Source organism: Bison bison, unplaced genomic scaffold (genome assembly GCF_000754665.1).
Source record: "Bison bison bison isolate TAMUID 2011002044 unplaced genomic scaffold, Bison_UMD1.0 scf7180017860443, whole genome shotgun sequence".
NCBI lineage: Eukaryota > Metazoa > Chordata > Mammalia > Artiodactyla > Bovidae > Bison > Bison bison.
Genome location: NW_011491015.1, coordinates 5,575,369 through 5,590,558, shown reverse-complemented (window position 1 = coordinate 5,590,558; position 15,190 = coordinate 5,575,369). Strand labels below are relative to the sequence as shown.

Below are 15,190 nucleotides of genomic sequence, written 5' to 3'. Positions count from 1 at the left end.
GGTCTCCTTGACCGCCCAGTGCTCTCAGCTGCACCACAGAGCAATCCATCTGCTCCAGGAAAGCTGAAGTCCTGAGGGCTCCACAATCATAGGCTCCCCCCACCTCCTGAGATGAAGTCCTTCAGGGGTCTTTACGGCTACATGCCATCCCTGACATCCTTCTGGAAACAGACAAGCACGGTGATTTTGAAAGACTCCCCAGAAAAGAGCATCCACCCTGCTCTTTCTTCACCCATTCTAGCATTTGGTGACCGTGGTTGCCTGAAAGTGTGGTTGTTCTTAGATCTGAGTTGAATCATCTGGTTTCCAGTTGGTGAGATTTCCAAACAGACAAGGATGGCATCCTTGATGTTGAAAAGGACTTTTCAGCTGAGACACACCTGGTCCTGAAGCTGGTAGCTGAGGCTGCCCGGGTTTGGTCAATGTGAGCAGCTTCAGACTGGAAGGTAGTAGAAGGAAGAGCCTTGCTTGACTTCTGCACCCCCACCTGAACATTCTCCACCCTTCCCCAAAGACCTCCTGACATGTGGAAGCTCTGCTGTGTCCTTGCCACTCAGGGAGACAACACATGCCAAGCATCTTCAGTTTGGAAGGCAAGAAGCTGGGCTCTGCACTGCCTGTCTCTCCTTTCTTGCTTGAGAATTCCTTTCTTTAGCCAAGCTTCCAGCCACCACATCCTCCTTGGCCCCAGCCGCAGGCATGACCTCAGCCTAGTACAGGGTCAGTGACACTTCCCTGGCTCCACCCAGCTCCCTCGGGTCAAGGCCAGACCTGGGCAGAGGCTCGTGCATCTCCGATCCAAGAGCAAGATTCCAGGGAGGGTTTGATCCTATGGGGACAGCAGATCAGTGCAAGGTGACATCGCCTGCAGCTTCCTGGACTGCGCCAGATGCAGATTAAGCAGAGGGCCTTTGTTCCTTCAGTGTTTACTGACTTGGGGCTCCCCCTAGACTCACAGATGGCCACCAGAGTGACTCTGAAAGGGAGAGCAAGATGAGAGAGTCTCAGTGAGGGACAGACCGAGATGAGTGAGGGTGGAGTGACGCCGGCTGCTCTGAGGTTCCAATGGTTCAGCACTCCAGAGGAGGTGGGAGTGTCAGAGGAACCTGGTTTGCCTATGCATTGTTCAGGAGGCTGAAGGTCCACTCCCCTGCTCACCTAGCTCTGCCCCACCCCCACAACTTCATTGTTCTGGGAGCTTTGGAGAAACTGTCTGCTCTGCGGCCCCATGTATGCCTTGGATGGCTCTGGTTCTGCATTTTCCCTCTAGAAATCCCTTACCATCCCAGGTGATGCAGTGGTAAAGAATCCACCTTTCCTAGGAGATGCCGCTTTGATCCCTGGTTCAGGAAGTTCCCTTGGAGGAGAGCATGGCAACCCACTCCGCTATTCTTGCCTGGAGAATCCCATGGACAGAGGAGCCTGGTGAGCTACAGTCTATAGGATCACAAAGAGTCCAACAGGGCTCAAGTGACTTAGCATGTGTGCCTGCACGTGTGCGCACACACACACACACACCATCCCACGCACTTCCCCTCAAGAAAACCTCAGGCTAAAATTGACGATATATCCCAGAGCTAAATAAGCCTCCTTCCACCCTCGGCAACCCACTCCAGTACTCTTGCCTGGAAAATCCCATGGACGGAGGAGCCTGGTAGACTGCAGTCCATGGGGTCGCTAGGAGTCGGACACGACTGAGTGACTTCACTTTCACTTTTCACTTTCATGCGTTGGAGAAGGAAATGGCAACCCACTCCAGTGTTCTTGCCTGGAGAATCCTAGGGACGCGGTAGCCTGGTGGGCTGCTGTCTGTGGGGTCACACAGAGTCGGATACGACTGAAGCGACTTAGCAGCAGCAGCAGCCACACTCCTTGCACCTAAAGTAAGTTGAAGATCTCTTGTTGGCAAGAGATAAGTTTTCTTGTCTGCTTTTTTGGATGCTTTGAGCATTCCATCAGGATTCTGATCTGGGTAGGATTTTAATCCCAGTTTCTCCTACTCAATGGGTAAAACTTCTACAAAGTGACCGCAGTTTGCCCTTGGGACTTTAGCTCTGCTGCTCAGGGAGGAGACTTCTGCCTGGCTGATGAGCCTTAAGATCTCGCTGCCTTTCCCTCTCTGTCCATCAGGACCCTCGCCCCTCCTGGGTGTGTGCCTGAGAGCACTAGCTCTTCCTTTCCCACCCATCTTGCCTTCCAGTGCAGGCAGATGCATTGCTCAGATGTCCTGTGGTTCTGGGTGTTGGGCGTGGTGAGAATCAAGGAGATATTGCAGTTAGTCTTTGACTCAAGCATGTTTGGTTTCCACGCAAGAAAGAAAGAAGAAAGGCAGGGGATCTCTGAGAAGCCCGGGTCCTAAAAGGACACAGACAATGCTGATGGTTCAGATTCTATGTCAAAGGCAAGGCCAGGTCTGTGCCAATCCAGTTTGGGAAGGAATTTGGAACTACTTGGGGGAAGGGGAAAGACAAGGTTACCAGATTCCAAGAGAAGAGCCAGAGCTGTAGAGGAGTCCTGACTGAGGGCTCTGGTAAGCCTTTCAAGCCTGGGAAACAGGAGATGTGTGAGCTTCCTACTCACAGCAGCTCTGGACTTCTCTGGATCGCGTGTCTTCCTATGATCCTTTGCAATAGAAGCCACTCAAAGTCTCCCTGAGGTCCATGAATCTGACTTTGATTTGTCTAAGAGAGGAGGGAGGGGCAATGGCATAAGGCAGGAAGAATGGAGCTTGGCTTCTCTGAGAGAGGAGGAGCAACTCTCCCTTCATCCCCTGTCTAAGATGATGTCAAGCACTGTCTAAGGTTTTGGAGGGTGGATCAGAAGGCCCCGCTGGCTACGGAGAGAGTTTGAAGGCCCGGGGTGAGGCTCCTTAAAGGTATGAGTCCCAAAGTTGTGTCCAATTTGTGGTTCCATCCAAGTTTGAGGAACAGAGCATCATGTCAGCTCAGAAAACCCCACTGAGCCTGACTTGGGTGAGCAATGGTGGGGGCCTTGGTGGCTGACAGTGACACCAGCTGGTCTATGGAGCTCTTTCTTCTCCCCTCTGTTTCTGCCTCTCATGTGCTGTAACCATAGCAGCAAAATGAAGCCTGGTTCTGCCTTTGAGGACCTCACTGGAGCAACCGGCCTATTTCCCTTTGAAAGACATGGCTTCCCTCTCTTGTCCATACTTTCATTCTGCAGCAAGAAGGGCAAAGACCCAACCCCTGTAAAGTGACTTTGCCACTGTCAAATATGGCCTGGTGATACTTCCTTTACAAAGCTCTGAAATGTCACTTACTTTTTTTACTCTGAAGCTCACACCGGCCTTGATCTGTTCTGGTTCTCGTGATGTTTTAAGATTGCAGTGCAATGTGCTTTACTTCCAAGGCTTGCAGCAATGGCCTTTGGCCAAAGGTCACGTGATCCCGACTCCTGGAGAGACTGACTACTCTGGGGAAGAGAGGCTGTGGGGTCCCGGGTGCTCTGGGAGGAATGACGTCTGTCTGCAGTCCTGTGCCATGGTTCTTAGTGGCTGGACAGGCTCGGGGAAATAGTTACTGCACAGGGCCAGATTCTCAAGGGTGTCGGGAGCAGGGAGACATGGGAAGCCCTTGAGTTTGAAGCTCAAAGGGTTTAGATTCCGTAACACAGGAGACCCCTAGAACTACAAACACTGTCTTATTGCCAGGCCTGTCTCAGCACTGACCAGACAAGCTGTCTCTGAGATCTGCTCTGCAGCTGTCAAAATCCAGAAAGACAAGTCCTAAAGTCTTTGTCCCATGGACCAACCAATGTAGGTGCCTTTCCCGGGGCCCTCCTACAAGCAATCTCAAGGAGAAGGAAAATTCCGGAATGCAGGCTAGATGCTAAGTCCAACCTGGGTATTAAGTATACACCAACATGTCAGCATTTTCTTGCTGTTAATTCTGAGAGAAAATTCATGTGAGGGAGAACCCGAGAGGAAACCTGAAAGCAATTTTTTGTCATGAGCATTAAGCCTCTGAAAAGTCACACTGGCCAAGAGGGCACAGTCAGGACCTCTGGTCACTCCTATCTGAGGACCGCAGCTCTGACCCCAGCATTTGGCTTCAGAGGGAGCTAGCTGTAGAGCTGGCCAATGAGAACTTGACTTTGGGGGTTGTGGGAGAGGCGAGTTAGAGGAGTACCGTGAATAGAGAATATATTCTGAGAATGTCCTTCCTGCGAGAATTGAAATTCTGAGTCCATGTGTGAATGACTCACAGAATCGTTCAATCTTTATGGCTGTCAACTTGACATTTCCTGGTATCATCACAGGCAATTGCTGCACAGTACCTTTGATACCAAATGGACAGTCGGGTCATTAAAAAGATCTGAGTGACACCCCTGTGCATTTTCAGGAGGGTATCTTAGTAGTTTTAGTGGATCAACTGCTTGACCAAGTATTGCCCTACACATATTGATCGGTTTTCTGGGAAAGCTTCAGTTTCTGCAATAGGGTTCTCTCTTCATTTGAATGCCCAACTTGTTATCACATAAATCATGCTGTAAGGATCAAATGGGCTTCCCTGGTGGCTCAGCGATAAAGAATTTGCCTGCAATTTAGGAGACATGGGTTCAATCCCTGGGTCAGGAAGATCCCCTGGAGAAGGAAGTGTTAACCCACTCCAATATTCTTGCCTGGGAAACCCCATGGAGAGAGGAGCCTGGCGGGCTACAGTCCATGGGGTTGCAAAGAGTCAGACATGACTTAAGTACTGAACAACAACAAAAGATCACGTGCTCCCCTTTTCATTGGCCTTGGAAATGCTTCCCTGTAGCGTCATGAGATGCTAAGAGCCCGTCAAATAACTTTGGAGAATGTTATATGGTATATAGCCAGCCTCTTAAAGATTCACCATGTTAGGACAGTAAAGGCTCTGAGAAGTCCTGCTTTAAGTAACCCTTTTGAGTCTACCCCTTTCTCAGTCTAATTGAACATGAAACACTCTTCACTTAACACCTATAAAGAGTCTCAACGCACACACTCTAGGTCACACTGGGTCAGGGTGTGGGCAGCAGCTTTTTGAAGCAGAACCAAGCAGGATGTATTAATTAACCACTGATTTCTCACATCCAGATGAACCACCAAACCCCAAAACCTCTGCCCTTCTTTAGGCTCCATCCCCCACTTCTGCCCTTGGCTTTGTAAGGAGGCAGACATTATTCTGGGGGCTGGCGGGTAGGTACTCTTGTGAAGTGCAGGAAACCTTCTCTGCAAGACTTCAAAAGAAAATGATAAATCACTTCACATAAGAGCTTAAGACTTCAGCCCTAAACCTGGTCACCCTCCCAGGAGGGTGGAGGTGATGTCATCTAGCGGTAGCAATAAAGAGCTGGCGTCAGTCTCAGCCCTACTACGAGCAAAATGACGTGGGTAAGTTATCTCTCCTTGTTCCATGTTTGAGTTTGCCATTCCTCGGGGTTCCCAGGTGGTGCAGTGGGAAAGAATCCGCCTGCCAATGCAGGCAACACGGGTTCAATCCCTGGGTCGGGAAGATCCCCTGGAAGAGGAAATGGCAACCCACTCCAGTATTCCTGCCTGGGAAATACCATGGACAAGAGAGCCTGGTGGGCTACAGTCCATAGGGTTGCAAAGAATCGGACACGACTGAGCACTCACGTACATTTTCCTCAGAGAAGAGATCTTAGCCAGACAGCAGTTCCAGATGCCATGTCCCCATGAATCTCTGTTGTCTCTTAGTTGGGGGTGGGTGCATCTTCTGGTTCTGGGGTCCGTCTCTCTCTGCTGGGTGTCTTGATGTGTCATTTGGGAAGGGTGACCCCTGCTCCCTCCTGGAGTGCTGGGGAAGGTGGTAAGAGGGGGAGGGTGGCTGCCTTGCTGGGTGAGGGTTGGCGGATTTTTCTGGAAGAGGAAAGAAACAGATGCTTGGAGGTTAATAGACCCTCTCTGTCACAGTTGGACAGGGCCAAGCGGGGGTTCTTGGCAAGATTTTCCAACTTTGATCTCAAGAAGGCAGCTCTGCCTAACAAATAGTCTGAAATGTCAAAGAAGAAATGTTAAAGCTTGAGGGGTCGTTCTCCTGGGAGCCGCCTGGGCTGGCTAGGGAGGCAGAGGCGGAGGGAGAGAGGGACACTCGAGAATCCTTCACATAAAGATTCTGACTTGGTCCTGTGATATTTAAGAAAGAAGAAAACTCTGAATTATTTATAGTGCAGAAGATGGAAGCTGGAATGCAGAGAAGTGGCCGGGCTACAGATGATAGTTCAGGATCCATCTGCCCCAGCCTTGAAATAGTAAAACTTTTTTTGTTGGTGACATGCTCTTGACCTCTCCTTATCTGTCATTATGATTACTATTATGGTTCTTTTCATTAAGATAATGCATGCCTTTTGATTATGGGAGTTGGGGAGAGGTGATTTCTAGAAACGATTGTTGCAAAGAAGCAAGAGTTCTCTCTCCCTCTTAAAGGATCTGTAGCAAGTCCTTTACCTCCTCTTTCCATGCCCATCGGCTTCCAGCTTGTGCCTCTTCAAACAATGGGTGGGTAGCATCTTGGGTAACGAGTGGCCATATTGATCTGGGAAGGTAGATTTCACGTGTCAGTTCTTCCACTTGAAATACGGAACCAATCATATGCCTCTTCTAGGTGCACTGGGACTATGGACGATACCACGTAATCAAAACACCTGGAAACTTGGTGAGGGGGCAAGAAAATAGCATCTATGTTATGTGAAGGGAGGGAAAGGAAATAAAGGAATTTACAAAGGGAAACTCAGACGTGATGAAAGGACTGGTGTTAAAGCTAGAGGGAATGAATGGGGTCTTTTATCTGTTTATTTTGGTCCGTGATGTTGTTTAGATCTTAACAAAAATACTTCTGGTTGATAACACATCCTGATTCTATAGCATGGGTAACTGAAAGCCACTGATGGTCTCAAAATTGCAGTTAAATTTAAAATTATAAGTGTCAGGTGGTCTCCCTTCCCCTTTCACAAATAATACAAACATGCTCTCAGTCACCCTCCAACTATTTTTGTACATCCTTGGATCTCTCAAGGATGCCAACAAACAGAGCCAGTCTTTGGATAGGGACAGGTTGTGGGTGTTTGAGATGAGGCTAGTCCAGATGCAAATCAGATCAGCAGTAAACTTCCAAACAAGCAATATTGTATTTAGAACGTATTGCTTTTATTGAAAATAGTCGTACTTTTGCTTTTTTCCCCCTCTTTTTCTCTAAACTTGTTTTTTTCCACTTCGAAGAACCTAGAGAACATTTTGCAGTTAAAATGTCACAGTGACACTCCTGTTATAAAACTCTGAAAGTGTACTTATTTTTATATTCAGTAACTTACTCTACCTCTCAGAAAGATCTTCCAAATATTTTCCCCACTCTTGATTTTCAGTGATGTAGAGTATGACTAACATTCTTGCTGCAGCACAGTGGTTCTCAAATTTTCTGGTCTTGGGACCCCTTTCCATTAAAAAATTACAAGGACCTCAAAGAGTTTTGTTTATGTGGGTTTTATACATCTACATTCACTGTAATTGAAATTAAAACTGAGAAACATTGGAAAACACACACACACACACACACACACACGCATGCACACACACATTGTATTTAACCATCAGAGAAAAATTTTCATCACATGTCAGGAAATCACTGGAAAAACTCCATGCATACCTGTGAGAGAATGTGAATGAACAAAAGTGAACCTACCATCTTAGTATTCCTAGGAAAATAGGTTTGACATGTGGATCTCCTGAGAGGGTCTCAGGGCCAACCAGGGGTATTTGGACCATGTTTTTAGACCTGCCACCCTAGGGAAAACTGAAGAATGAGCAGATTCTGAAACCGAGTCTATGTTCCTTTGATGCCAGTGAATGAAATCAGTCGTGCACTTTGCTCCAAGTGTCGGGCTCCATCAGAACCTCATTTCCTTATGCAAACATCACCAACTGCCCCTTAAGTGCTGACCCAAACCTAGCTGGACATAACCATGTTCAGTTGCTAGAAACATCGGAATCATAGAAGAAGGAATTCATCTATTATAAAGAAAACTAGGAGGCTGGGTGTGCTTGCTCTGCAGAAGAAGCATGGGCTTGATGCAGCTATAAACATTGTTGGCTGATCAAAGAAACTCAGCATAAACAAGGTTTGCAAAATCCCATTGGTGAGGGCAGGGAGATGAATGTCAGGGGGATGAAGAGCTTTTGCAATCAGTACCTTGCAGGTCAGAAGTCTCACCATGTGTATCACAGCCCTCACTGTGCATCGCGTTTTGGTTTGTCTAAGGAACACGTGGGGCTTAGCAGTGTTCTACAAGGTTCCTTAGGAGAGTCTATTAAGTTTAGAGTCCCTGGCCCCTCCTTCATTCTCCTAACCAGGGAAGCTTTGGTAGAGAAAGACTGGACCATGAAATGGTCCTTACATCTTAAGGAGCCTCCTTGGGTCAGCTCTGTGCACCCATCAGGCAGAGGGAACTGTCCCGTCCTTGGGGTCCTGGGCTCAGGACAGAGTTCATGCCGCCTATCGTTTTTACCTTTCTATCCCAGATTTATCATTTATACTCGGGAGATCAAGAACAGCTCTCAGCTTGTTCTGAGGAGTTCTTTGTTCCCAGTATTTCACAATCCTCACCAGGAAAATGAGGTCTTTCAAGAATGCCTCTGAGATCATGAGCAGATGTTGGTTCATTCACTCACCCCTCAGTTACTGCATACCAACTCTCTGCCATGAACTCTGCCACTAAGTGAAGCAGTTGTATTTCCTTCCTTCCACAGCTTCAGGGTCTATTGAGCTGGTTCTCACGGCAGGGGTGACTTGTCCCCCAGAGACTTTGGTTGTCATTACTAAGGGTAGATGCTACTGAGAGCCCCCACAGCAAAGAATTATCTGGCCTAAAAATGTCCTTAGTGCCAAGGTCAAGAAAATCCAATCTAGTGAGAATATGGATCGGTATCCCTTAATCTTGGACAAGAGGGTTTTCATACATTTCAGGCTCTTCCTTCAGCTTCCAGGACTCCAAGGGCTATGGAACCACAACCTCCATCTTACGCCACTTCTACGTAAAGTCTCAGTTGCCTGCTCCAGAATTCCTTACTCAAATGGCCCTTAGTCCACTTCTAGGACATGCGCAGACCTCTTTATCTGTCTTTCCTCCTAAGGGTGGGCTGCACTACAGATGTGTGCCTGGTAAAGCCCAAGTGGGTCAAGGGCCTGCTGTTTGGGGGCACAGGGGAGTGTGTGTGTGGAGTGGTTCAGGTTGGGTGTGCCTGGAGCCTCCTTTGCTGTGAGATTGAAAGGGGGAGCAATCTGGGGTCTTGTTTCCTGACACTGCATGTCCCGTCTCACAATTCCAGGGAGTCCAAGGCATCTGAATCTGTGTCTGGTTCTTCAGGTCATTCTGAAAATGTATTTAGAGGAAGATAAGATGTCCCTTATTTAACAGTGTGTTGGCTTGATTTGGACTTCCCTGGTGGCTCAGATGGTAAAGACTCTGCCTGCAATGCAGGAGACCTGGGTTCGATGCCTGGGTCAGGAATATCCCCTGGAGAAGGGAATGGTAACCCTCTCCAGTATTCTTGCCTGGAAAACCCCACTGATAGAGGAGCTTGGCAGGCTACAGTCCAGGGGCTCGCCAAGAGTCAAACATGACTGAGCAACTAGCATTAACTTAGCTCAATTTATGACTTCCAACTTTTTGAACATGTGAGATGTGGCCTTCTAATTATCCTCTTGTCCCAAGTCCTGCAAATATAAGGGACAGGCCTTGTGCAGACAAGTGAGTAATTATGAAGCAATATGATGAAATTGTGCATGAGGTAAGCAGAGAGGAAGGACACTTAGTTCCTAAGTGTAGTTCTGGAAAATACTGAATCATGACATCTGTGTGCAGCTGTATAAATTGAAATGGCAGTTCAGGGAACCCACAATCAGGATGATCAGTTCACGCTTCCAGTGTCCCATTATTTGGAGAAATGTCTACCTCTTTGAGTCTTAGGATGCCTGATGCCTTTGCCACACAGATAAATACTATGGCCCTTTGGCCACCTCGGGCTCTTCAAGTCAGGTGTTCTTCCTACTGGACCATCTCCGCGCTGGGGCAGAACTCATATAATGTCATGCCCTTGTCAGGTTGCCATGGAAACTGATCTCGAGGTCTCCAAAATTGATTTGTATTTATTGGGGATCTGCAGTTTTCTGGATGCTGTGACCAGCATTAAACAGAGCGAGAGAGAGAGAGAGAGAAAGAGGGATGCCCTCCCTCCCCTATTTGTGGCCTACTGGGAAGATATCTTTCTGCAACAGAGAGGTTGGAGAAATTGAATGGGAAGGATTTTTTTTCCCCAATAACGTTGTGCTTTTTTTCTGATTACAAAAGTAATTTATATTCACAGTAGACAATTTGTTGAAATACAGAAAAGCACACAAATACGTAAATTATCCACCATCCCATCACTCAGAGACAACACTGTTAACATTTTAGCTTTCTGCCTTTCTAATCTTTTTTATGTTCTTATTTAATTATTTAACAGAATCAAATCATTCTACAGGCACATGCACACACACGCCCATTGCTTTGCTACTTCCTTCCTTATAAGATTGTTTCATGTGCTGTTTAATCTTTTGTGATATCAAAGATTTTTTTAAACAGATAACCTATTCACATGGTTAAAAAACACACACACAGACATGCCCACACAACTTGTATATGAATGTTCATAGCAGCATTTTTCAAAATAGCCCCAAAGTAGGAACAACCCAGATGTGTATCAGCCGATGATAAATGAAATATGGGATAAGCAAACGATGGAACACTACTCAATAATAGAAAGGGATGAAGTGCTGGTATGTGTTACATGAATGAACACTGGAAACAGTATGCTAAGTAGTAAAAGAAGCAGGACGTGAAAGACCTCGTTTTATATGATACCATTTCCCGTGAAATGTCCAGAAGAGGCAACTCTACGTAGAGAAGAAGACTAGTGGTTGCCTAAGGCTGAGGTTGGGAGTGAGGATTACTTGTGAATGAACCCAAGAGATCTAATTGGAGTGATGAAACCATGTTTAATACGGAAATTGAATTACAGTGATGGTTGTACCACTGGTAAAAATCATTGAGTTTTACATTAAGATGGGTGAGTTTTCAATGCTATATTTAAAATGGATACCCATCCAGGACCTACTGTATAGCACAGGGAACTCTGCTGCTTGGATGGGAGGAGAGTTTGGAGAATGGACTCATGTATATGTATGGCTGAGTCCCTTTGCTGTACCCTTGAAACTATCACCATTTTGTTAATCAGCTATATTCCAGTATAAAATAAAAGATTTTAAGAAAATAAAATAAGTAAATTAAATGGGTGAGTTTTATGGCACATGAACAACACCTCAATAAAATCTACCTATTTATACATAAATATATATGTAAAAGAAAGGTAATATATATGACATATAATAAGTATGTGTTATATATTGATGTAAAATACAGATTTTATATATAAAGTTTATTAAGTTATTGTTTACCTCAGTTATTATATATAATAAGTATATTATATTATCTATATAGGCCTTCCCTGGTGCTCAGCTGGTAAAGAATCCGCATAACATATGTATATATCAATTCTTCCTATACCTGTCCCTCCTCTGCAGGTTCTTTGTACTACCACTACCGTCACCACACATGTAACCACTGTCATTGCGTGTCCTTGTGAATTATATCCAAACAAATGATATATAAACCAATATAAATATGCACTTCTGTTCTTCCTCCACTTTGCACATGTAAAAGTATATGACATATATTATTCGGTCTTTTTAGTATTTTCCCTGACAGTTCCTTGGAGCTCTGAGAGAAATTCCTCATTCTTCTTTTGTTAGAGATACATACTATTCCCTTGCATAGATGTATCCCAATTCGTTTAATGTCTTTATAAAACTTTGCTCTTATAAGTAACTTTAGTGGATTGACCATAAATATAATAAACCTAAATGAATGTGGCTGAACCCAAATACAACATTAATACAGGGACAAATAAGCCCCGCAGGCTGTTTGGTATACCTGGTTTACACATATAACCCATGTTAGGTTATACCAGTGTGTACCCTCAGTAATATATACGAATGAGATTCTCTGCAGCCTCAGTAAATAAAGGGTCGCAGCATGATTTTTAATGGCTGGGTAATTTTCCAGCAGAGAAATTTAAAAAGCAGAGAGATCACTTTGTCCACAAAGGTCCGTCTAGTCAAGGCTATGGTTTTTCCCATGGTCATGTATGGATTTGAGAGTTGGACTATAAAGAAAGCTGAGCGCCAAAGAATTAATGCTTTTGAACTGTGGTGTTGGAGAATACTCTTGAGAGTCCCTTGGACTGCAAGGAGATCCAGCCAGTCCATCCTAAAGGAGATCAGTCCTGGGTGTTCATTGGAAGGACTGATGTTGAAGCTGAAATTCCAATACTTTGGCCACCTATGCGAAGAGCTGACTCATTTGAAAAAACTCTGATGCTGGAAAAGATTGAGGGCAGGAGGAGAAGGGGATGACAGAGGATGAGATGTTTGGATGGCATCACCGACTCAATGGACATGCATTTGGGTGGACTCTGGGAGTTGGTGATGGACAGGGAGGTCTGGTGTGCTGCGGTTCATGGGGTTGCAAAGAGTGGGACACGACTGGGCGACCGAACTGAACTGAATTTTCCACTGTGTATATATACCATATTTCTTTTAGTATTTGCACACCTGTATTATTTTGTATTATTTTTCTTTTCTTACGGATAACACCGCAGGCATGTGTACTTTTGGTAGCCAGGCTCAAGGAGGGAGCGGGCTGAACAGCAGCGCCCACTAGAGGCGCTGTGTATCATTGCATCCCGGCCTTGTGGACACTGCAGACACCCCCTGAGTATTTCGGGGCTCCCCAAGCAGATAGCCAGTGGGCTCTCCTTATAGACAGCTCTTCTCTTAACTTCGGGAAAATCATCTCCTTCTGCAATATGATGTCTTCAGAGCCCAGGATACAAAGTTGGTGAGTGGAGGGGTCATTACCTTTTCCTGGGTGACTTTGAAGTGCTGCCAATATTTCCATAACGTTGTTCTCCAAAGGGCTCTTCTGGCCAGAGTCTTGCCACATTTTAGGTTTGGGAATTCAGAGCCGCACAGTCCAGAAATGTTAATGGGATTCTGAGTGAAGCCTCTAATCTCTTATGTCGTACAGATGGCTGACCAAGCGTGGCGGCTTGACTTTCTCAAGGTCAGGGTGAAGGTTGGGAGGCAGTCCCCTTTTATCCTGACCTACTGCCCCGACCTTTAAGCAGGTGACCTCCTGGGAATGTACTGATTTGGGGCATGGCAGTAGAGATTGAAGCTGGCTGCGAGAAAAAGCCACAGACAATTTGAAGTGAGAGGTTTCCTGCCAACCCAGTGATCTGGGCTCCAGGCGGAAGAGGGGTCCAAACTGGAGAGAAGGCAACCGGCTGGAGCGAATTCAAGGAAATAGCAATAGGAAAGATGAAGGGGTGGAGAGACTGATCATGAGATTATCTAAATCTGGAGCTTTGGAGGCCAAGTGATAGCCATGTTTTCTCTGCGGGAACTCTCAGTGGTGACAGCAAAGTGCATGGTGGGATTCCAACAGGACCCCTCCTCTTTCCCTAAAAGGGCCCTAAGTGTCCCTCTGGGGTGGGCATAGGACAGAAACTGACCAGGAGGAGAAACTGGCTCTTCCCTCTTCTGAGTCCTGGGCTCTTATGTGCTGGAGAGGAGGTCCTGGGGAAAGAAAGGATACATGGACAGCCCAGCAGATGGTGTAGAAAGAACCCAAACATATGGGGCACAGACAAGCATAAGGGGGTGATATTAAGGACTGAGATTGAGTGGCAACAGGGAAGGGAGGAAAAAAAAAAACAAACAGCAAAACGGGCCTGGGAGGAGCATTGACGTCGAGACCAAGGAGCACAATCAGGTTTGTGTCACTTCCTACAGCCCAAGCAAGCTGCTTGTGGGTCATCTGTTAGCTGACACTGCCAAGATGTCATGTGTATTCCAGGATCCCTGGGTGCTGGTCTTCCCTATACGCCAGGCCAAGGGAGGGACCATGGATGCCAGCCCTGGAAGCCCACTCAGGCATGTGTGACGCACCATATGAGGCTCTCTGGCATCACCCTGGAAGCCAGGCTAGCTGAGAATCAAGGAAGTACAGCATGGGAAGGACCTATTGAGAGCCTGCCCGTCTCTCTCCCTGTGACAGGATTGCAAAGAAGCAGTCGCAGGCAATTGGAGCAGCAGGGGGCCACTGATGCCCAGGTCAAAGGGGACCCGGTGCCCTCACTTACGTAAAAATAAACATCCACTCCCTGCTTATTTTATTCATGTCCTCGGCAGGACCTATTCCAGCCCAGGAAGCAGAGAACACAGTGGTCACCCAGAAATAGGCCCTGCCATTGCAGCCTTCTTACTCCTGCTCACTTCCCGGCTGCCTAACCCCACCCCCCCCCCCCCCCCTTCCCCAGGACCTGCTGCAGCCGGTGTGCCCATATGCTAATGCTATAGTGCCCAGCACAGTGGGTGCTTATAAATAGTTGTTCAGTTTTCCCAAGTTATTAACCAAGTCATTAATTAAATGCTCCTTGCTTTTGAAAGCTCTCCCAGGAAGGAGTATTTCCAGTTTCCCTGGAAGTCCACCCATGCAACTAACTGAGAATTTTTCTGCCTCAGTGACACACATCCTCTTAATGATATTCTGAGATTGAATGAGTCTCTAAACTTAATTTGAAGCACAGGGCTATGCATCAGGGTGGGCTTCCCAGGTGGTGCTATTGGTAAAGAACCCACCTGCCAGTGCAGGAGACCTAAGAGACCCGGGTTTGATCCCCGGGTCAAGAAGATCCCCTGGAGAAGGGAATGGCTACCCACTCCAGTATTCTTGTCTGGAGAATCCCATGGACAGAGGAGCCTGGTGGGTTACACCCCAGATCAGATTAGATCAGATCAGTCACTCAGTCGTGTCCGACTCTTTGCAACCCCATGAATCGAAGCACGCCAGGCCTCCCTGTCCATCACCAACTCCTGGAGTTCACCCAGACTCACGTCCATCGAGTCAGTGATGCCATCCAGCCATCTCATCCTCTGTCGTCCCTTTCTCCTCCTGCCCCCAATCCCTCCCAGCATCAGAGTCTTTTCCAATGAGTTAACTCTTCGCATGAGGTGGCCAAAGTACTGGA

General features: G+C 46.7%; 1 protein-coding gene across 1 annotated transcript in view; it reads left to right on the top strand.

The window, feature by feature from the left end:
* Positions 1-15,190, top strand: part of NTRK3 (neurotrophic tyrosine kinase, receptor, type 3) — a gene marked incomplete at its 5' end in the record, with an annotated part of 300,013 nt that overhangs the window by 201,029 nt on the left and 83,794 nt on the right. The window lies entirely within an intron of this gene.